Consider the following 22,043-nt stretch of genomic DNA (forward strand, 5'->3'; position numbering starts at 1 on the left):
CACATTACCAGGCTACCCAAAAGATGCTTTCACTTTGTTGAAAATAACTTACAACAGGATTTGCCATCAGCTGCTGAAAATACCTTACGCTTGTAATTGAAGTGCTGTCAATTACTCTTTGTCATTTTCATGGGTTCTGTTTTGCTCCCCCTGAAAGAGGCTGGCAGGTTTTCTGTGTTGCACAACCCAGCACAATCATCCTGCTCATTAAGTGCAATATTAAAGTAAGAGCGATCAGAGTGGTCCAGTGGCTGGTCCCATTTATACTGAAAAGCAGTTCCTCCAGATTCATTCTTACTTCTTACTAAGCCTAGGAAAATCTGGCTTTTTTTCCTGTACACTGGGATGGTCCTATGCCTTACCTTCTCCTTAGCACAAGTAGCTTAATTTAAAAACGTGCTCTGTAACAGCAATCAGCTCCATTCCCTCAGAGGGGATTGCATGCTAATCTTCATGCAAATGTTCACTGAAGTTCTACCCTTCACTCTCTAGGGACAAAATTATGGCACGATTAATGCAAGAGGGAATTTTGCCATAGAGTTCAGTGGAGCAGGGCTTTCTACCTTCCTTTTAACCTACCCACAGTACTGCCATAAAGTCTCATGAGTAGTTTTAAAAATGGATTGCATTGAGCTGTGAGAATAACTGGCACAATTTGACTTTTTTGGGGCATGAGTTTTATACTGGAAAGATCCACAAGCAGACACATTCTGTAAGTAAGCATAAGAGAGAAATTCAAAGCTCCATGAACAGAAAAAATTACAGGGACCATTTGGATTTCCTGGTGGCTTTTGTTACTGTGAGTGCACCAGTGTTTAGGGTAATAGCAAAAACTTCCCACAGGTGTAGCTTCCACTTTGTGCCTTTCTTTAGACAGAACTTTCCATAAACTCATGAGCAGTTTTAGGATCTCACTACTATATCAAATTTAGATAACCCTGGTTAGTGGCTTCAAAAGTTGTTTTGGTTTTTTTTTTACGTCCATCTCAATTTCAAGTCGACACAGAGAGAAAAATGACCATGTATGATCCTTAGGAAACCAAGTTATAGAACTCTGGAAAAACATTAATTTTTGTTCTAATTATCTAGTTAAAACTCTAGAACTTCAGAAAGCCATTCAGACAAGAAAGACAAACAATGTATTCTAATTAATAAAAAAAGAAACAATACTTCAAAATGCATGAAAGGAAAAACAAGATTAATTTATCTCACTACAGGTTTGAAAATAGACAATACTGTGAACTGTGTCTGACTATGTATAATTGCTTCAGAATTGTGCAAATAGACAAAGAAACAACAGAGATCAAAATCTATTATAGGCCTAGGTCATAATCAATTTTAAAATGCTCTGTAAATTAAATTCAGCCAATCAGCTGCACTGTCCCCAGGGGAATCAACAACTCCACTGAAATATAAAGTATCCTCCAGTCAGAGAGGTCCAGCTTCTTTTCTCAGTCACGTAAGTAAAACACAGCAATTCCAGTTTTTCGGGATAAGGATTCACTGGGAGAGTATATTTTTACTGATGAAACAGAATAGGAAGTGATTCTCAACTTACTCTGAAAAAAAAAAAGAATCAGGAAAGTATTTGTTTTTCTGGCTGTCTTTCAATTTTTTTTTTTTTACCTTAAGGTTGTGTTTTCTGGATACAATCAATAGCAAGGCTGGTGCATTGCCTGGCAATGCAATGAGAGGTATAATCCCTCTGCGGCTTCTGAGATATGCAGAGATTGTGCACATCACTGCTCCACAGCTTCGTGGCTTCGTCTCTTCCTGACCACAAAGGAAGTGGAAAGGAAATCATGGAGTGCATGGACTGCAATTATATCTGTTCTTTGCAAAGCCTAAAGCTCATCATCTCCTCCATTCCAAACTACACACCAGTTTAAAAACTAGGAAGGAAATTGACCTTGGTTAGAAGAAATACCATGGTTGAATCTTCTGGAGCAGAACTTGGGATGAGTACAGAAGCAGATATTTGGATAAGGACAGCCAATAAGTAATCACAGGGCAAGCTGTGTCTAAATTTTACGTCTCAATTGTAACCTGTGTACCATATCTACGATTCAACGCTCTAATAGGAGGCATGTTCCTTCTCTGTTGGAACACTGCTGTTAAGTCCTGGGGTACCTGAAGCTTTAGAGCTGACCCCAAATGTTAATTCCTGTGGCCTTGATACGTGTGTTGCACTTCAGGCTCACCTGTAGTATTAGGTCTGATAATAATTTTATCAGACTGGAGCTGGATGTTTTGGATGAAGAAAATTGGGGTTTTTTTGAAAATAAAGCTTCTCCCATATGGATATATTCTGTGGAAAAATGTCAAATACCACTTTTTCCTTACTTACTACACCCTCATTTGATCAGGAAAGCCAAGTTTTTTTTCAAGAAACTCCAAAATTACATTTTAAAATGGTTTTAAATGCCTCAAGAAGCTTCACAAGACCAGAGATGCCACAGATGTACCTCCCGTATGCGACTGTTGCCAAGCTCGACAAGCATGCTTTCCCAGTTGCATGGCTCCCTGCACCATATCCTCCCCTGCTGCTTTACAAGGGTGGCAGGGATGTGCTGTTATGAGTGGAGACAATGACAAATGGATCCTTTGTTTTATATTACCGTCATTCTTGTCGTTCTCAGGTTTGACGAAAAGGAAAAGTAGAGACAGCAATGAGACCTAACGCCAGTGCTCTTCGAAAGGCAATCTGCTTCCACAAAATCCACAGCAAGTAAGGTAGAGAGCTGTTTCTTATAAATTCATTTATTTTGCTTTTGTTAGTATGTTTTACTACTTTCTCACTTATCGCCTATAAATCTTTGAAAACAATTGATCAAAAGGAAATTTCCTTGTGGTCCTAAGTGGATACAGTATCTCAGAGGACGAGAGAGACCAAAGACAACAAGAGGAAGATGAAGAAAACATCCACAGAATAACATGGAAAAATGCATTCCAATGTACCGTTGGAATTCTGATTCTTTTAAGCACTTAAGGACATCGCTGCTTAACAAAGCTCTGTCCAGAGGTGCTTCAGGCTTTCAAAATGCAGACACCAATATGGGAGGATATACTGCATTTCTAATAATCTGAAAAATAACTGACTACTACTTATTTAAGTATTTGAGAAGCTGGGTCGTGCTGGTTGGGTTCTGCATGATAAAATATAATATCAGAGAAATTTTGTTTTCCACAATGTATGCTTAAGAGAAAAAGAGGGAGAAGAAAGGAAGATAAAGAAGTTAAAGTAATTTCTAATCTGCAAATACATTACAATCTGGGGAAATAGTTCTTGTATATGTATTAGATCAAAAATAACATGTAAGCAAAGAAAAGGAAAGAATCTCTGCTGAAAGTATAAATCACAAATATAATTTTTGTTACCAGACAAGAAGAGAGGCTTTTTGTTTGTTTATTTACTATTCTTTCTTAAATACAAGAATATTGTAAACTAAGGGAATATTTTAAAGCAGTACCCCATTCCTCTGGGGTAAATACAGTACATTGCTTAGCAACCTTTTATGATACAAAGACAAAAATATTTGAATATATAAAATACTACTGTGTAAAATGGTCAGCCGACAGCCAAGGGGCTGGATGACTTGAATGATTCATTAGATTAAGATTTATTAACAGGCTTTCTCTTTGGAAATCCAACTGTAAAATAAGTAATGAAGCACAGCAATCATGTAGGGATCATAGAGGCAAATAGGCAATGATAGTTTTCTCTGAAAACAGGAGGAATCAGCACTACTGTGCTCAAGGGCTTTATGTACATTAGACCAGAAGAAATTGCTGTGTAGCTATTATGTGATGGGGTTACTAACTGAGGCTGAAGCAGCCCTGGCAGGAGCTACTGATGGAGATGGAGTACAAGGGAACTCTCTCTACTTTGCTCTCACTCTCACCTGTAAGGATTAGAACCATCTCAAGGTCTAGCTGCACAGGGCCAGGCTCAGATGGGATCAGCTTCACTGGCTATTGAAAACAGAGCCTTTCTATTTTCATTAACAGACAGCATCCAGAAGAACAAAAAAGGTGCAAAAAGGAAAGGAAAACCAAACTGCGGACTTCTTGCCTGCTGGATGGATACCAAGAAACCAGACAGGTACAGAGCAGGAAGAAGTCTAGTTTCCCTTGCAAGCTATGATGTATTTCAGGCTAAGAGTAGACTTAACACTTGCATAGATGGCTAACTTTTCATCAGGACAAACTAGGTACTTGCACATGTGCAAATATATTTTTCTGTATATTTTGAAACATACTTCCATTCGAAAGTTGAATTCTGTATTCAAGCTATTTTTCTCTGTACAACAGACATTCATGTTTTTGTCTTTCTGGAAGACACTGATCAAAGTCCTGGAGCCTGAATGTTATAGCTATGAGTAAATACACAGACCTAAGCACCAATCAGTGTGGTAAAACAGTACCAGACCAACAAGAGCTTCACCACACACCAAATTACACAAACATGCTCTCAGCAGCCACTGTGAGACACTTGCTGCAGAAGTAGATCTGGCATTTCTTATTTTTGTTCTCCTAGAAATTGCCGGCCACAGAGTTAAGCTGGCGGTGTGGCCTTATATCCCGGACCTCCATGATCCTTCTGAAGTTACTTGCCCTCCTACTCCCTACTCTTCTTAAAAAGGCAGGAGGAACCCTAAAGCAATTCACAAGGTTGTTTCCCAAATTATCATTGCATTTTTAAAAATATTTTCTTCACAGGATAAAACAATGAGGGAAAGATTCACCCGTAAAACATTCAGACATTACAATAGTACTTTGGTTGGATTTTTTGGTAATGAAAAATTATTCTTACAGCACATTAATTTCTAATGAGCCCAATCATAATGTGGCAATGAAATTCCCCTTAATGATATTTCTGCCTGACAAGACTGGACACTTCCTTGAGAATCTGCTAGATTAATTATATTTTGTATAATTGCCTAAGGACAGCAATGATGTTTCCAGGTATGTGTTTAGGGCTGAAGGATGCTGACCATAGATGTGAGCAGCACAGTACAAAGACTGAAAGCACAGTTAGGGGTTTAATTTATTTTCACAACAGCCTCCACTGAAAACATCACTTCTCCATCCATGCAGCTAACCTCCCCAGGAAAGACACTGCAGGGAGCAGAAGCAAAACCAAGGATTAAAGCAATCATTCATCTTCTTTATTTTCCTTTGAAGACTGTTGAAAAGGAAAAATCTGGTGTTGAATTATAAAGACTGTTAAAGAATAGATACAGCAGAGGAGATGCAAGAGAGTTTTGAGTTTGGTGGGGTTTTAAATTAATTTTTAGTATCTGTTATGAGAAGTTTTGCTGATGTCAACAAGAGGTGATCTTGCCATAATGCAGGATGAGCTTCCAGAGAGGTACCAAGTTTGAAGGAAGAACCAGAGTGTTTCACTCCTTGTTTTGATGGTGAGCCTACATTATGAGTTCAGCTCAAGTACAGATCCCATTCTTTATATATTCACAGCATATATATATAATAAGGATCCATTACCTGAAATGCCTTTATTGGTACATAATCTTCCTAATATGTCAGGGACCAGTTTCTTTGCTTCTGTGGTAAATACTTTAAAATCTGACAATAAGACACTTTTTCAGTCACATCTTCCTCCACATCTTCCTCCACATTAAGCTTTCATTAAAAAAAGTCTTAAGAACAACACAAAAGAAAATATATTCAAAAAAATAATACCTAAATTATTTGCTGCATGTGAACTTAATGTTTTCAAAAACACTGTATCAGACACAATTAGAAGCCCATATTGCAAAATTTTCTAAATTACCTTATTAATATTACTATTACCTAAATTACTAGAAAATTTAACTTATCATCTGTGTAGAGAAATCATCAAGACTCTTTCTCTTGATTTTAATGTGTCTTCTAGAAGGTTTCAGTTTAACAGCAGACCAATCCTTTTTTTCCCCCTGGTATTTTTCTTAAATTCGTTTTCATTTTTGACATCAAAAGCAAGTATTCAGACTTGAGAAATGAAAAGTGGCAGTGCTCCTTAACTAATAGGCGTATAGAAACAAAACAAACACAACTAATAACTTTTGGATTAACATTTGATGTAAACCTAGATCAAAGATAATTTTGGTACCTTGAAATACATTGGATACACCTTGAAAAAGATAGCATTCTCCTTAAAGGCTACCTGGGAATATTTTGCTTTAAAATAGGATTTGCAGAGTAGGAAGGTGTTGGGGTCTCCTCCCCTGCCATGGAGCCCTGGGAGAGGGGCCCTGGGGGGGGAGACACGGGGTTTCCCTGCCCCTGGTCAGCCTCATTTCCCATTGGTTGGTTTGTGTTCCCCGGTGTGGCCGAGGACCCTTGGGTCCCGTGACTGAGGAGTTCCTGGGCAGAGCCCCGGCCATGCGGCTGGAGAAATAAACATCTCTGAAACATCTACCACGAATCTGTCCATATATACTTCATTTCCACGGGACTCCTGGTTTGATATATGCTTGTTGCAGTAATCCCCGCTGCAACAAACTGGTGGAGGAATGCCGGCAAGACACCGATCCCTGAGGAAGATTCGTGAGTAAAATAACCACTCTAGACCTCTCTCTTCTCATCTTGGTTTGAATATTCTCTCTGGACTACGGAAGAATTGTGGGAAATGGGGCTCTCTGAGCCACAGAAAGAAATGTACCTAGAAGTTAAAGGAATCCTTGAACAACAAAACAAGAAAGTAATGGAACCGGGAGATCTAGAACTTTTTTTTAACTGGCTTTTCAAAAATTTCTCCTATATTTCTCGAGACTTACTTTTTGATATCGAACCTCCTGGATCTTGTCAGGGGTGTTTTTGGGATGAGATCTTGCGGGAGATGAAAGATCAAACAGAACATGCATTAGTGATTGAACCCTTGCGTGGATCCCTCATGGTCAGTGAAGCTATTCAGGAGCATTTATATGGTCCTATTACCCCTAAAGCAAAGGATGGCCATAGTCCCGCGGCCGAGGCCGCACGGCCGCCATCCCTGTGGCACACGCCGGCGGAGGTACCTGCGCTGGATGCGCCCGGCCCCCTCGGGAGCGCGTGCCTTATCGTGGACCCTATCCCTGTCTCGGGGTCCCCGGCCACGCGGCCGCGAGTGAGGGAGCGATGCCGCAGGCACCGCGGGTGCCATGTCACGAGCAGCCAGGAACCGGGCATCGGCGTGGCAGGCCGCTCTGAGCACACGGCTCGGAGAGCCCTGCAGAGGGAGAAGCGGCGGTTTCCACAGCGACACGAGAAGCCGCGCAGCGCCGAGCTGAAACGGGGCCGCTCTCAAAGCAGCGTGGAGTTTGCGGAGCGGAACCGCTCACAGGGCACGGAGCCAGCAGCGATGGCAACGCGGGGCTGCGCAGAGCCCAGACGCGCTGGAGCAGCGCCCCTCGGAGGGCAAGGAGCAGCTGCAACACGGGGGCCCAGCCGAGACGTCGGAGTCGGTGAGGCGGCAGCCACGCGGGACCACCGGCCACGACGAACACGCAAGCACGTGATAGGAAGAGTTGTAGCCACGAAAGTCACAGGAACTGTGAAATGGTACAATGTAAAAAACAACTATGGATTTATAACACGAGATGCTACAGGTGAAGATTTATTCATCGATAGAACTGCCATTAAAAGGAATAACCCTAAAAATTACCTGCAAAGTGTAGGAGATGGAGAAGTTGTACAATTTGATATAGTGCAAGGAAAGAAGGGCTTACAAGCAGCGAATGTTACTGGGCCTGGAGTGTCATACATGAAATCGCTAATTAGCTTGGTCTTTGCATGTTAAGTGTTTTAATTAGTTAATTTTGAGTTAAATAATTTTTAATTGAATGTTAATGTTCACCCATCAGTCCAGGTACAAATATCAAGTTCTGCTATTAGTGTTTTCACTTGTTCAAAGCAGTTTATCTGCACCAGTTCCAGTTAAAATCCCCCAGTTAAAAATCCCTTTTCAAACTTTAAACCACTTGTACACTGCAAGAGTTGTTTTTCTCATGTTCTCTGTATACTTTTACAAATGTTTTAAGATGTATTAGATGTATTTTAATTTTTTTTTTTTAAGGGTTTCTACTTCGCACCTAAGTCTCAAAACCAGCTCCAAACCCCAGTTTCTAACAGCCAACAGCTATTTTTAGACCTTTGGCCCTTGGTCTGTAAGTAAGCTCCATGGCAACCTGAATCTTAATGAGGACATGTTACCACCCTTACTCCAGCTGCTACTACCCCCCTGACATCGACAAGCTATTGGTAGACAGAGATGATCTGTCAAAAGGGAAGCACCAATCACTTAGGACCAAAGGTGCGTGCTGTGGGCGGTTTGTGGGCGGACTGGGGCGGAGCAAAGGCATTATAAAGCAGCGAGTCGGCTTCAGAGCAGGCGCAGAATACTGCCGATTTTAGCTGTAATGGATGTTAGTGCTGGGCACTTAAGCCTTACTCTTATTTAGGAGCCTTTAATAATTTTTCCTTGATTTTTGGATTAGCTGAAAGTCAGCCCAGCACTGGAAGTTTTCCCACCAGAGATCCAGTGCTGTTTAAGCCTGAAGATCTCTAATCCCTACGCTCCTGGGGCATACCTCTTGAGCCACTAGGATCCCAAATTTTTATATTTTTCTGATTTTTGTAATTTTTCAATTTTTCCATTTTTAATAAATTATTTCAATTTTTCTAAGAGTTGTCTCATTCCTCACATGGAGGTATTCCAGTCAAAGGCAGCCATTATGCACAAAATTATAAATATCCATCCCAGCAATTTCCCTATCCACAGCCTACTTCCCCCTTTTACCTTATACCCAATATGAACCCCTTTGTAAGTTTACCCTATCCCCAGTTTATTCCTAATCCGTTTTTCACCCCATGGCTTCCCTATACAATTCCATTTCCCTACAATTCCTCTCTGATGCCGAGGGGGGGATGAAAAGGGGGAGGGAAGAAATTAAAACCTCTCCTGCCTCAGTTTCCCCACAAAGCATGCCTGGAGAGTTCTGTCTCCCTTCTGTCAGCCCTAAGATGTTCCACAGAATCAGTTTGGACATCTAAAGGCTCAGGAGGGTGGCTTGTTTTGTCTTGAAACTGTTCTTGTTATCCAGTCATTTTCATTCTCCTTTTATTAAAATAAAACGGGTGAGATGTTGGGGTCTCCTCGCCTGCCATGGAGCCCTGAGAGATGGGCCCTGGGGAGGACACACGGAGTTTCCCTGCCCCTGGTCAGTCTCATTTCCCATTGGTTGGTTTGTGTTCCCCGGTGTGGCCGAGGACCCTTGGGTCCCGTGACTGAGGAGTTCCTGGGCAGAGCCCCGGCCATGTGGCTGGAGAAATAAACACCTCTGAAACATCTACCACGAATCTGTCCATATATACTTCATTTCCGCGGGACTCCTGGTTTGATATATGCTTGTTGCAGTAATCCCCACTGCAACAGGAAGGCCTTATCATAGAATAAAGACATTCATTTAATCTTTAACAACAAGTGAAGAAGGAGGTAGAACAGAGGCATCATACATCAGATTCCTTGCAGACACAGAGCCGGGTCAAGGTGGTGACATGGTAAATCCTGATTTGTTCTGTTGGTGGTCAGGTGCCTCTGAGAAAGGTGACAATCCTCCTCTCCCTCTCCTCTTCTGCCAAGCAGAAAAAAATTCCTCCTTAGTCAAATGCTTCTGAAAATTAGCCATCTAATTTTCTGCATACATTTCCACATACACTGTTTTATAAGACAGCCAGGGAAGTATAGCTGCACAAAGCTGGAGGGGTGACACCTTAATAGGAAAAATAAGCACTAAACCAAGCATCTTCATAAGAGAGGTTCTAAATGACAGAGATGGCAGAGCTGAGTTGCCAGTGAGAGAGCCAGAGCACCTAATTCAGAGGGGAACTGTAGAAATCTCTCAATAAATGTTCCTTTATGTACTTGTGTGTGTGTGTGTGTGTGTGTGTATTTAATATAAGGAATATGCTGGGGAAATGTTTCTGTATTTATTTTTCTGTTTCTAATTTAATTTTTCTGTTCTCTACCTACTAAGTGAGTGCAGGAAATATGGCATCTAGAGTAAGAAGAGAGAACCAACAGACTCACAGTCTTCCTCAGAGAGACCTACAAGTCACAATAGCTTCTCAGAAGACTGAACTCCAAATTCTTAACTTGTCATTTTACTCTAATGAAACCTGTGACCCTCATGTCAACCTCCACAAGAGAAATCCTATATAATGAAAAATAATGTAATAAAATCTGCTCTGAGAAGGTAAATAGCAAGAGTGTTAGAAAATAGCTGACTCTGTTTAATCATGTAGGACACAGCCACGATGCCTCTGTTCTCCCGAATGCTTGTGTATGTTTGTAAACATATGAAGCACATGAATCAGGGTATTCATATATTGTGTTGCATTTAACAAAAAAAATGGCACCAGTTGGCTTTGCACTATTCCACATGTGCATGCGTTCTTACGGCCTTTTGCTTTCATTTCAAGTAATTACAAGTACAGATGATGCAAGTTGCCTGGTGTTCATTCTAAAAACTACATGCTTTTGATATGAAAATAGGTGCATAGTGTAGATAATTGCATCTGAAATTTTCTGCAGATCTACTATATTTTTTGTTTGTTTTGTTTAAAGAAAGCTGGGTCAGAAAACAGCAGCCTGAGCAAAACAATCAAAAATTTTTACAAATCTCTACTTCCTCTGTCTTGCTCATTTGCCAATTCTCCTTCAGCCTGCTGATTCCTCATGGGTTTAACAACATTTCTGGGGCCTCAACCTCTGAAGTCAAATGGGAAGACTTCTGCTTCCCTAGTGATGCCTTAATTAGGTTTTGTAAGAGATGTCTTAACACAACCGCAATTTCCTTGCATAATTTATATTACTAGTTATAACTACAAAGTAAAATCAGCATGGAAAAAGAAATTCTACTGCAAAATTTCTTGGATTTCTCAAGGATCACACTTTTATAAAGACAAAAGCTCTTTCATTGTCTATTTACCAAATTTGAATACAATATTTTGAAGGAAGAAGGCATTATTTGTTTCCAGATTAGCAAAAAAAACCCCAAAATCTTTCTAAACTCAGCATGAAACAAGGTAAAAAGCTTATAATGGTCAGGTTTGGCATATAAGTTATCTTGTAACTTTGAAGATAAGTGTACATGGCAAGCAGTACGAAGAAAACTTAAAGTACCAAGTATTACAGCAAGTCAACAAATGTAGATGAGCACACCCTCTAAGGCTAGCAGTGTGTAGGTTATTACAACAAGCACTGTGCCAAAACAAAATTAAAATCCCAGAGAGCTAAGGAAAAGCAGGAAAGAACCAATTATTTCACATGCATTATGAACACCTGAATAATAAATTATCTTTTCCTTGTATCTGAGGGTGGTTTTTTTTTTTGGTACCTTGATGGGATTAAGATTGAATGCCTGAAAAAAAAAATACTTTAACCGAGTGTGTCTCCTTCCTGGATTTTATGATGAGACATTGAAGGGCATCATGATATTTGTAAACACATGCTATCAGTGCAGGACGGGGATTTTCTGTTCTTAAAGCATAGATTTTTACTGACATAAAACCACAGAAGGAATGTGTGAATACTTAAAAAGCCTTAAAAAAAAAAAATCTGATAGGCAGTTGTAAGAGTTAGGGAGCAGATCCACAAGTGTGCACGGATCAGCTTAATTCCATCTTTAATGTAGCTACCTTAATTTTTCTAATTTCAATCTAGATGAGACATGCCTTGTGGACTTAACTGGGGTCAAACCATGGTGTTACACATGGATCATTTCCAACAGGAATCTTTACACTGGCATCCTCCTCATAAATCTGGCCCTGATTAAACACAGCTACTCCCTTCATCCAAACACTAAATCAACCAATTTTCCTCAGACTCCTTGACTACAAAAAAGGACTTAAAAATAGATGTTCACCTGGTTTTCATAATAAAGGATAAAATCAGATGATTAGCTGGCCTAAAGAATGCATTCAGCTGAGATGAATGGTAACTCTACCGTGAAAAACAACTAATAAATACAAAATTAGATTAATCTAAAACCTCAGGGCACAAAGTTATGTACTGTATTTTCTGGACTTTTAGCAAAGTGGAAAAGGCTGCAGGTTAACTTTTAATGTGTACATAAAACGAAAATTTTTTTGGCCTTTGTACTGCTTTTATTATAGCCACATGGCAAATCAAGTTATGCTGATGCACTCACTAACTAACATTTAACTTCTCATAAAAATAACACTTTTCCCTACAGACACGAAAACGAGAACAGTTAACAAAAAAAATTCATGACTTTCATCTGATTACTAAGCTGTTAATTCCTGGGTGTTCGAAGTAGAAGGGTTTAGCAGTAGCTTAAATTGTTTGAGCAAATGGCTTTGAAAGTCAGTCTTGAAGTCTGTCACATTACACAACCACAGCATGGAGCTCAAAGTTTTACATCTACATGGAAACTTAGAAATGAGGACGAGCATCAGCAGAGACAGAAAGGCAAATGAAAAAAAGGATCAGAATTTTAAGCCCTTAGTGTGCCATCTTAGCTGAATACACAGCTGTGTATTCAGCTTAATTTAAATTGCCTAGAAGTGCTTTCCATATACAAATGCATCTTTTCTCAAATTTTAATAATACATGAATATATTAATTAGTAACGCTCCATGTTGCAAAAATGAGATGTAAGCAGACAAAGAACCACTAGTAAAGCATAAAAGTTCTTTCCTGCTACTTGAAAGAGAAATTTTCCATCACTGGGAATTATACATTTGTTCAAAGGACCAAAGTAGGCTTGATTTTCCTTCAAATCTTACTGCTTTGGTGGTGTGCTGAGTCTCTGCACACAGTGTGACTTCTTTGGCAATTCAAAGACCTTGACTTTGAGAAGGTAAGGTGCCATTAACCACATTTAGAATAGGTGATTGTTGCAGGTCCCTTCCAACTGAAAAACTTAAACTATTCTGTTCTGTTCTATTCAGCGCCTCCAGCAGCCACTTGGAAAGCTTTGTCTGAGCCTGCTCATGGTGGAGAGGCAGCTGCACTGTCCCTCAGACTGCATTCATTTTAGCAACAGCTTAAGCTGTAGAATAGCCAGTTCACAGCCCAGCGAGGAGAACTACCCCAGAGAGTAGGCTGCAAAGAGCTTATTAGGTAGGCATGTCACATGTGTGTCATTCACATGTCCCAGGACAGCTTATTCCTCACTGATACCCTGCAAAGGGAACAGAATCTGACTGCAGCCTCTGCAGAGGTCACTGCATGATGGCAAATGTCACTTCACAGAATTGAGAGATGGTATTTTTCTGGCTCATTAAACTGTACAATCCCCTGTACTCATTTTCATTAGCAAATCCTGATAAATCTGTGCTCTTAACAGAAATGTTTATAGAGTGAAAGGCCTAAGGAGGGAAGGTGAAACACTTGTTTCAGTAGCTGTTCTAGGAACAAAGCTTTCAGATAACAAATCACTAGAATCACAGAAATGTCTTTGTCAAGTTTCCTGGTTTCCAGAATAAGGTAGTAAATATGTTCAACACCATTCTAATCAAACAGAAACAGGTTTTTTCTTTCCTTTCAGCAATTAATCATATTCTAGATGAAGAGAAATTTACCCCAAAAAAGGCAATGCAAAAAGTTCCCCACTGCTCTGGAGCAGTCATGTTTGAGGAAGCAAACCCAGTTTTCAGAATCATAAGCTTCCTTGTTCAGGTTTGTTCTGCCTTGGTGAAAACTGGAGAAACATATTTTTTTCCTCTAGATACAAAGTATTTCCTTTACCTGTCCTGATTTCATTATAATATGGTCTTTCTCACCATCTGAGCAAAACAGAAGGATTAAAAAATAACAAAGCCCACTTCTTTGGAAAAAAATCTGCAGACAATAAAGACGGGATTAAGCTCTGTAAGTAATTCTAAATTCCTCTGCTCTCTGAAGTGGCTGATCAAGATTTTTCTGCAGGTGAAACTTTTTCATATTGAAAGTGAAATATTGCCTTTCTAACCCATTCAGATCCCAGCTGTAGCCTTCAGGAAAATTCAGTATTCAACTATTACATCTCTTAATATTTTATTTTCTCCTTATCTTTATTAAGATCTCTGTCAAGAGTTTTGAAGAGTTCCAATTGAAACTATAATTTTCTCTTGTCAAAATATTTTCATATCCAGCTGCAGAAATCATGGTTCCTCTGCACTTCTCAATGAGAAACCTGCTGGGTGTGCTTATCCTAATGCATGGCTCCAGTGCTGGTTTTGTTTGTTTTGTTTGTTTGTTTGAAGCATAATAACATGGAAGTCAGAACAGAGAGTCTGGGGCTTTAAAGAAGGAGGCAGTCTGTTATCAAGAACTGAGATGGGAAATCCAACCTGATGAAAACCCCTCTGCTGCAGCAGCACTGAGTTGTAGTCACCAGCATAGAATGAAAAGGCTTTCTACTTCCTAAAAGTCCTAGCTGAGAAGTTACTAGAGTTAAGATTAGTGAAAAGTCTATGCAAAGCAAGATTTTGCACAGAGGATTAAGTTTAATGCTTATTTATGTTCCTAGGGTAAAATAAACAGTGATTAATATGTGACAGGATTTACATACCAGTGTATTAATACACTGGACATTAAACAGTAAAGCCACGGAATTCACACTGCTCGGGGCATTTATGGGTTACCCAAAGCAAGACATTTAGTGCATGACAGACATGATTTATCACTCCACTACTTTTGCATTTCTCTCCATGTATTATAGCAAAGTTGCACGCAGTAGAAAACGAGTAAGATGGCCATGAGTTAGTACATAGGGGAATTAAATTTGAGACAGAACAGAAAAATTTTAAGTAGATCACTGTGAGAGATGAGTAGCTAAGAGAAATGCTGTGGTTAAAATGTATAATGAAGTGAGGCAGTGGAGACGAGGTTATATGTCTGGACACACCTAGTTAATACATCCTGTAGACCATTCACTCCCATTTGAATCAGTTAGCCACGATGGAGAGACAGCTTTGAATGAAAATAAAGACTAGGGGGTCTAAAATACATTTGAAAGCAACCCTAAAGCTCTACCCCTTTATACTCTGAAGAGGAAGGTTGAGGCTCTGGGCTCCTGTGCCAGCATGATGTTGGCATAACTGCACTGAGGAGAATAGCTGGTGCTGCAACACTGATGTGCTGCAGAGACCTACAGAGCCAGTGAACTACAGCCATAAACTTGCTAAATGCTTTTTAATTGCTCCTAATGAATGCTGCAATGGTTTGGCATTTAATTTCCATTTATGAAAATTTTTAAAAGGATGATTCATACCAGATTCAGGTCATGGGGAAAGAATACAATGTCATTTTTTAATGCCAAATCTATTTAAGTGCTTTTGCCTAAAGGCAAAGCTCATGATATTCACATCTACAAAAGCTTCAATCTCCACACAAAACATGCACTTCTGCATTTGTAAATGTTTTAGGATGGCCTCTGAAAACAAGATGTCATGTCTATATATACCACTGACCAAGCTTTATAGAAAAGTTTGTCATACTTTATATGCTTATAAGAAGAAGGCATAAAGCCTTTCATTCCTTCTCCATTTCCCCATAGTTATAAAACTGTTCCATGTGGTGTCCCACTCTTAAGGGGTAGGGAGTCCCATAGTTTTCCAATTGCAGTTTTTCTGCTGTTTTTATAGTCAAAAGTACTCTTTGTTTGACTGGAAATGGCCAAAAGATAATAAATTGTCTCATTATGGATGCAATATATTGACAAGTTCCCTTCCTTTTTTCAGTGCCTCATATGTCTTTCATAAAGCACTCATTAAACGTTCCCAGACAAAAGGTAATTTATTTATTGAGATTAGTCCAAAAGTTGCCAAATTGGAGGAGGCAAAATTATTAAAGGTTAAATCTTACAGAAGTATCTGAACAGAAATTTAAGTAGATAGCTTTAGAGTTGAGGGCTGGGTGGTTTTGGTCTTTGGGTTTTGTTTTTTTCAATATTGATGAAAAAAGCTTGTGCACAGAAGCTCTTTCTTGGAAACAAATAGAAAAATCACTTTATTGCATGAAGAAAAAATGCCTGCCACATGCTTGAAAGGCACCCGCTTGGAGACTCATCTTGACCCTCTTTATATTAAAAAAATGCACATTTTCTCTTTTTCTGTTTAATGCCCCTCATTCTCTTCCTCCTTTTGAAGGATGCACAGCAAGATGATAGCATTATTCTCAGAATACTCCTTAAGAATAAGAAAGAGGACAGTGCTTGTATTTCTTACAGATAAATTCTCTTCACACAATTTTCCTGATTCTCAGAACTTCCCTGGTGTCATGGCATGCTGTAGCTAATGTCACATCTAGTTGTATCTAATCTGTAAATCTTATAAAATAACACCGAGCCCATTTGTTTTCCACACTCAGAATGTTCAACTTCCATGAACAAACTACTGACCTAGGCATTCATCTGCTCTACCCCAAATCCAGGCATTTCTTCCAGTATTAGGGAAGTCTGTGATGAATATTGAGAATTTAGTCTGGTCTCATCTAGTGGAAGGTATCCCTCCCCATGGCAGGGGGGTTGGAATCTTAAGAGCTAGATCTTTAAAGTCCCTTCCAACACAAAACATAATAGATTCTATGATTTAGGAACCTTCTTTCTCTAATGCCCACTCCTACAATTAATACTTGAATAATTCAGTAGCCATAAGGAGTTGTTAAGCCCTTTTAGTAACTAAGTTTAGCTTTTAACAGCAAAATATTCATGTTAATTTGAAACACCAGAGTGGATATGCATACTCTGTTCCTGTCTTTCCTGGAGTTTTCTCTGCATGTATGGTCTCTGCTTTTTCTCTAAACAGTGGGAACAATGCAGTGATTTATGGTGGCTGCTTGCCGTTCTGCACTATGCCAGTCTGCCAGTACCTGCCCTCAGCCAGGGGCAAGTGGGTTTTCTTAGAAGTCTTAGAATCACTAAAAATTGTGAACAATCACATCCATGGTGGATAGGAGAATCAATTATAACCATGTGCCTCTGTGTAAACAACAGATTTGGTGTTCAGCAGTAACCTTCTGTATTGGAAAAACAATGATTGATCATGCCCAGATTATGCAACAAAATTGCTGAAAAGAGTGAAGAAACAAATGAATTCTGTTTAGGATAATCTTATTCATAAAATCACATGTAATTTAAATAGTATTAAAGAGATAGGTGGGAAGGGGATCTCCTGGGTCAGCCTCTCAGTAGTTGACCTCAGTGAGGTTTGTGCAATTCTCCTTGCCCAGGAGGACAGCCATGGTATACAGGACTTCATGACCAAAAGCCTTTGGTAAGTTACAATTAAAGAAAATAAATCATGAGTTTGAGTGAATGGTTTCTGAGGAAAACTCAGTTTTTTTCTGGAGTTTATAGCCTACTCTACTCTTTGTTTTTTGGGTTTTTTTTTCTTTCCTCTTTCAACACACTTCCTGGAGTCTAAATATCCTTTTTTTTATTTTGTGGATCTATGTCTTTTCAACCAATGCAATTATATTTTCCTTTGAACAGATTTTCTTTGCTGTCAGTTGGTAAAATGAAAATCCCCTGCAAGAGATAATATAGTAATGTCTTCCTCATCACAACAAGCTACAGGCAAAATACAGACAAGCTGTTCTCCTGCTGTCTTAGATACACCAGGCTTACCACAATCACTAAGCAGTCAACTAAATAGTAAGTCAAAAATACGCTGTAAGAGTCTGTATCTCTGTGTGTGTGTATAATTGAATCAATAGTGGCTGGGAGAGAAGCCTTTCCTGTTGGACAAACAATGACTGTTTATACATGAAGCACAGAAGAAAATTACTTCCAGTTAAGATAATCATATTGATACATATTATGTCTAATTTTCTTAGTCTAAGAGGAAAAGAAAGAAGAGGGGGAGTTCTTTTTCCCATTTAATTGCCTAATGAAGTCCTTGAAAGTATATAAGTAATAGAGATTGGACTATCTAATTGATTTAAAATGAAGACTCTGTTTTAGGAAGAGATTATTTACTGTTTGCTTCTTGTGCCTCCTTCAGGACAACCACTGTGATGAAAAGATTTTGCCTGTACCGACATATGTCTTTTTTGAGTCTAAAGTCTGTTGCTATCCCTCACTTCCAATTAGTTTTTAGGCTGTTGGTCAGACATTTACAATTTAGAACAAGAAACTTCAGATGAAACACACAAGCAAAATACATTGAAGGAAGGAAAAGTTAAAGAAAGAAGAAAAATTTAAAAAAGCAAAAGAAATAGAAGAGAAAGAAAAAGGAAAAACTTTTCAGTGTTAAAGTCCACAGTAGTTTCCATATATATTTAAATATGCTATATGTTAAAAAAATATAAAATAAATTAATAAATACTTAATATATGAGTGTCATCCTAAAATAGATCATAGGATTCAGTGTTATTATGAAAAGAATTCTGATGCATTTAGTCACAAGACCTGTGAAAGTCATAATCTTCAGGTTTAGAAATTAGTTTGTAACAAAAATTGTTAGGGACTTATTTTTTTATCTCAGTTCTTCTCACACATTGTTGAGAAGTATCAGGATATATCTGATAAGTGGCCCAGTCACAGAGGGAATCAGAAATGCAATCTGGAAAGAATAGCTGCAGCGAGGTGCTGACCCACAGCAGAAGGAGGGAAGTAGGAGGCGCAGAGGGTAATTTCATTCATAAGAGGTGATTAGAATGTTTTTCTTTCAAGGAGGAGTTTGAAACAGATTGAAATTATCTGCAGAATCACTGATACTACCATTATGTCCTTGAGCTTTACATGAATTGCTCACTTGGAATACTCATGATATTTAGAAAGCTTGCAGAAATACTTTACAAAGGAGGATAATATCCCCAAGGAAGAGAGCTCAGGCTAAGGCATAGAAAGGTGAGAAACTTCCCAGTGGTTACCTAAAGGAATATTATCAGACTATGGAATATGACATACGTCTCCTGAGTGCCAGCAAGGTTCTTCATCAACCACATTATACATCCCATCAGATTACATCTACTAAACAAACTCTGAGACAAGAAAACAAAGAAACTGAACACACTATTTTCCTAGAATGAGAAAGTTTTGGAACTTGAATAGCAAAATTATTTTGATTCATTCATATAATTAGTAATTTTCCAGAACATTTCCACTGCAATGCCTTAGCAGAGCTGGGAAACATGTTGATAGGATCTCACTCTATCAAGAGCATATTTTAGAAAAATTAAATACATAACACATATGTTGACAGAGATATTCTACCACAAGAACTTGACATCCAATTTCTAGAGCTGATTGGCTGCTAACTAATTGGTTTAATTCTGCTCTCTGAGTCTTTATCGCTTTTCTTTTTATTTCTTCTCCCATCTTACATGAGCTGTGGTAAAATATAGTCTTTGATAGAATTTCTCTGTGAGGACTTTCACAGTTGAAATATTTGATTTTATTTCATCTGAAGAAAACAAACTATATTCTGCCTGACACTTAGAACAGGTGAGTTAACTTGTGATGTTCCATACAGTAATGGATTCTTCCCCAGGAGAAAGATTAACTGAAGGAGAGAATGGGACAATTTTTCATTGAAGATTTAAAAAATTTCCTGAGTACAATAAAAAACAAGAGTGGGTTAATATAGTCTGATTTGTAAGAAGCTGTTAAAAAATTTTAAAAATTACATGAAAATAAATTAATGTCACAGATGAATGGATAACAGAAATAGAGAACTGAGTTGACCAACACGAAAGACATTATGAGCTGACTACTGAAATACTGAAATTCACTAAAAGGAAAGAAAAAGCATTTGAGCTAAGGTATCATCGTCTCAAAACTGTGTGAGAAAAATTAAATCCCACAGCATTAGGTGGCTAAGAAAGAACAATGAGAGAAGATGCAATATTTCAGAGAGGTTTACTTGAGGACTTGCCTTCGTTTAGCTGTGTCTCCCAGGTGTGCAGCACAGGGAACCAGCAGAGAAGTTATCTCAACTCTGTTCATGCCCTCTTGCCTCAGTCCAACAAGGGGCTGCTTAGGGACACATATGACTTAGAGAAGCGAAATTAGCTTTATCAAACCCCTTCTGCTGATTAACTTTCAGCTTTCTGTATTTCAGCAGCTGCTTCCCAAAGGAGCCTGAGCAGGAAAGCAGAGAGGGATGCAGGCTCTTGGGGACCTTGGAAGGTCCAGGGGCCAAGTGGTCCTCAGGCCAAGCATCACGGGCCAACCAACCCCACCTGCTGCTGCTTGGTTTGGGGCACTAAGTACTCGACAGTCTCAGGCATCCTTCAGCAGGGCAGTACATGATCGCATGAGTAGACCAGCCTGAAGCTGGCCAACCACTCCATTGAAGAGCAGAGAACAAAAGACTTGCCCTCCCCCCCAAAAAAAATCCACCTCTGAGTGAGCTGTACCTGAGAACAGGATATTGCTTCTTGTCAGTGGCTGGAAGGCACTGATGAACTCTCCTGCCAGCAGTGACAGTGTGACCTTTTTGAGGATGTTCTGTACCTTTGGAGGAGGAACAATTTATTTTACAGGTGCAGTTTTCCAATGAAATTATGCACTTTATAGACCTGATGCAAGACAATTATTATAATAATCAGCTAAGAATAAGTGACCTCAATTTAATATTTATTTGCATATAAAAAAATTAATAAAAAAGGTCTACAAAATATATTCAGATGTATCAAGCAGAGAAACTATTAATAAGGTAGTCCCAAGAGGGACATGCACCATGAGCTGTCTCTCGAATCTTTTGCTTTATGTTTTCATAGCAGTAGAAACCAAAGCAAGAATTCATAGCAGTAAGTCAAATCCAAACTATTGTCCATTATTTAAATTCTGCAGGTAAAGGGAGTAAGTATGCAAGGTATTACGTGGCTAAATTTCCAGTATGTCAACTATGTGTTTGCATGGAACTGTTTAATCTTATAGCAGGTTAATAATCTGAACTGTTTAATATGATAGCAGGCAATTCATTACATTTTTCTTCAGTATTGGCCCTTTTTTGCAATTACAGAAGAAGCTGAGAAGCCACAGAAGTTAATTTCAGACTCATTTATCCACTGAAATTCAGTTTTCATGTGTTTACCATCTACCTATGAGCCCACCTTCTCCAACACAGAACGTCATTAAGGGCCACTCTTGAGATCTCATTTTTCACATCTATTTTTCACAGTCTGCGTGAGTGAACATCATTTCTTCCATTCACAGAGCTTTGTATGGGACAAGTCACTTCAGGCTTTTTGCCATTTAACTTCATCCACTGTCCGAGCTTCGAAATTTCTCACACAGCCTAATTGGGCTGACAGTGTGCTCTCAGGGGGTTTTCCAACCAGAGCACACTTTCAGTCTCATCTGTCTTGCAGGATTCCTTGAAGAGCTGAAAAACAGCTATTGGAATAAAAATCCTGAAGTCTAATGAAATTTCTTTTCTTTTTTTTTATGGAAGACATTTCTCTCGAGTAAGATTTGTTGAAAGCATGACATGTTTTTTAGCTTAAAGCTGCTGGGGTTTGCCTCATGCTAGTTTTCTCTAGCAAGTCATTGCAACACTGATAAAAACACTGTGTCTGCACCTGTACTGTGTTGTTCATAGATGGATCTGATCAACAAAGCCAGAGACCTTGCTGTTTTTCAGCACAGCAGCAATCCTACAGAGTTGAATAACCAACACAGGGATGAATTTACTGGATACTGCTTACCTTTTCCAAAGTAATATATGAATGCATATGTCTGAAAGATTTTCTAGCTTTCTGACCCTTCTGGGGATTTGGGGAGCTTCAGCCTGCTTCATGGGGCTTGAAATGCTCTACAAAGCAGTTGGCTGAGGTTTTTTATCACACTTTCTTTTTCAGTTGCATAGATACTTGGAGCATCAGTCCTTTGTAGTTTTTGGATGCCACCACTCTTTTCTTCTTGAAACATTTGTCTCATATCTCAAAAGCTGCAGGTTCTCCTTGCTTTGCACACACCTTGGGTGCTGGACAGGCACACAAAGGGCTCTTCTGACCCCAGCACAACATTTTTTTTTAAGGGACCTGGACACGGATTCTGTACAGCAGGGCAGACAGCTATCCTGGCAACCATGAGACGTCAAAGTAG

Source organism: Corvus hawaiiensis, chromosome 3 (genome assembly GCF_020740725.1).
Source record: "Corvus hawaiiensis isolate bCorHaw1 chromosome 3, bCorHaw1.pri.cur, whole genome shotgun sequence".
Classification (NCBI taxonomy): domain Eukaryota; kingdom Metazoa; phylum Chordata; class Aves; order Passeriformes; family Corvidae; genus Corvus; species Corvus hawaiiensis.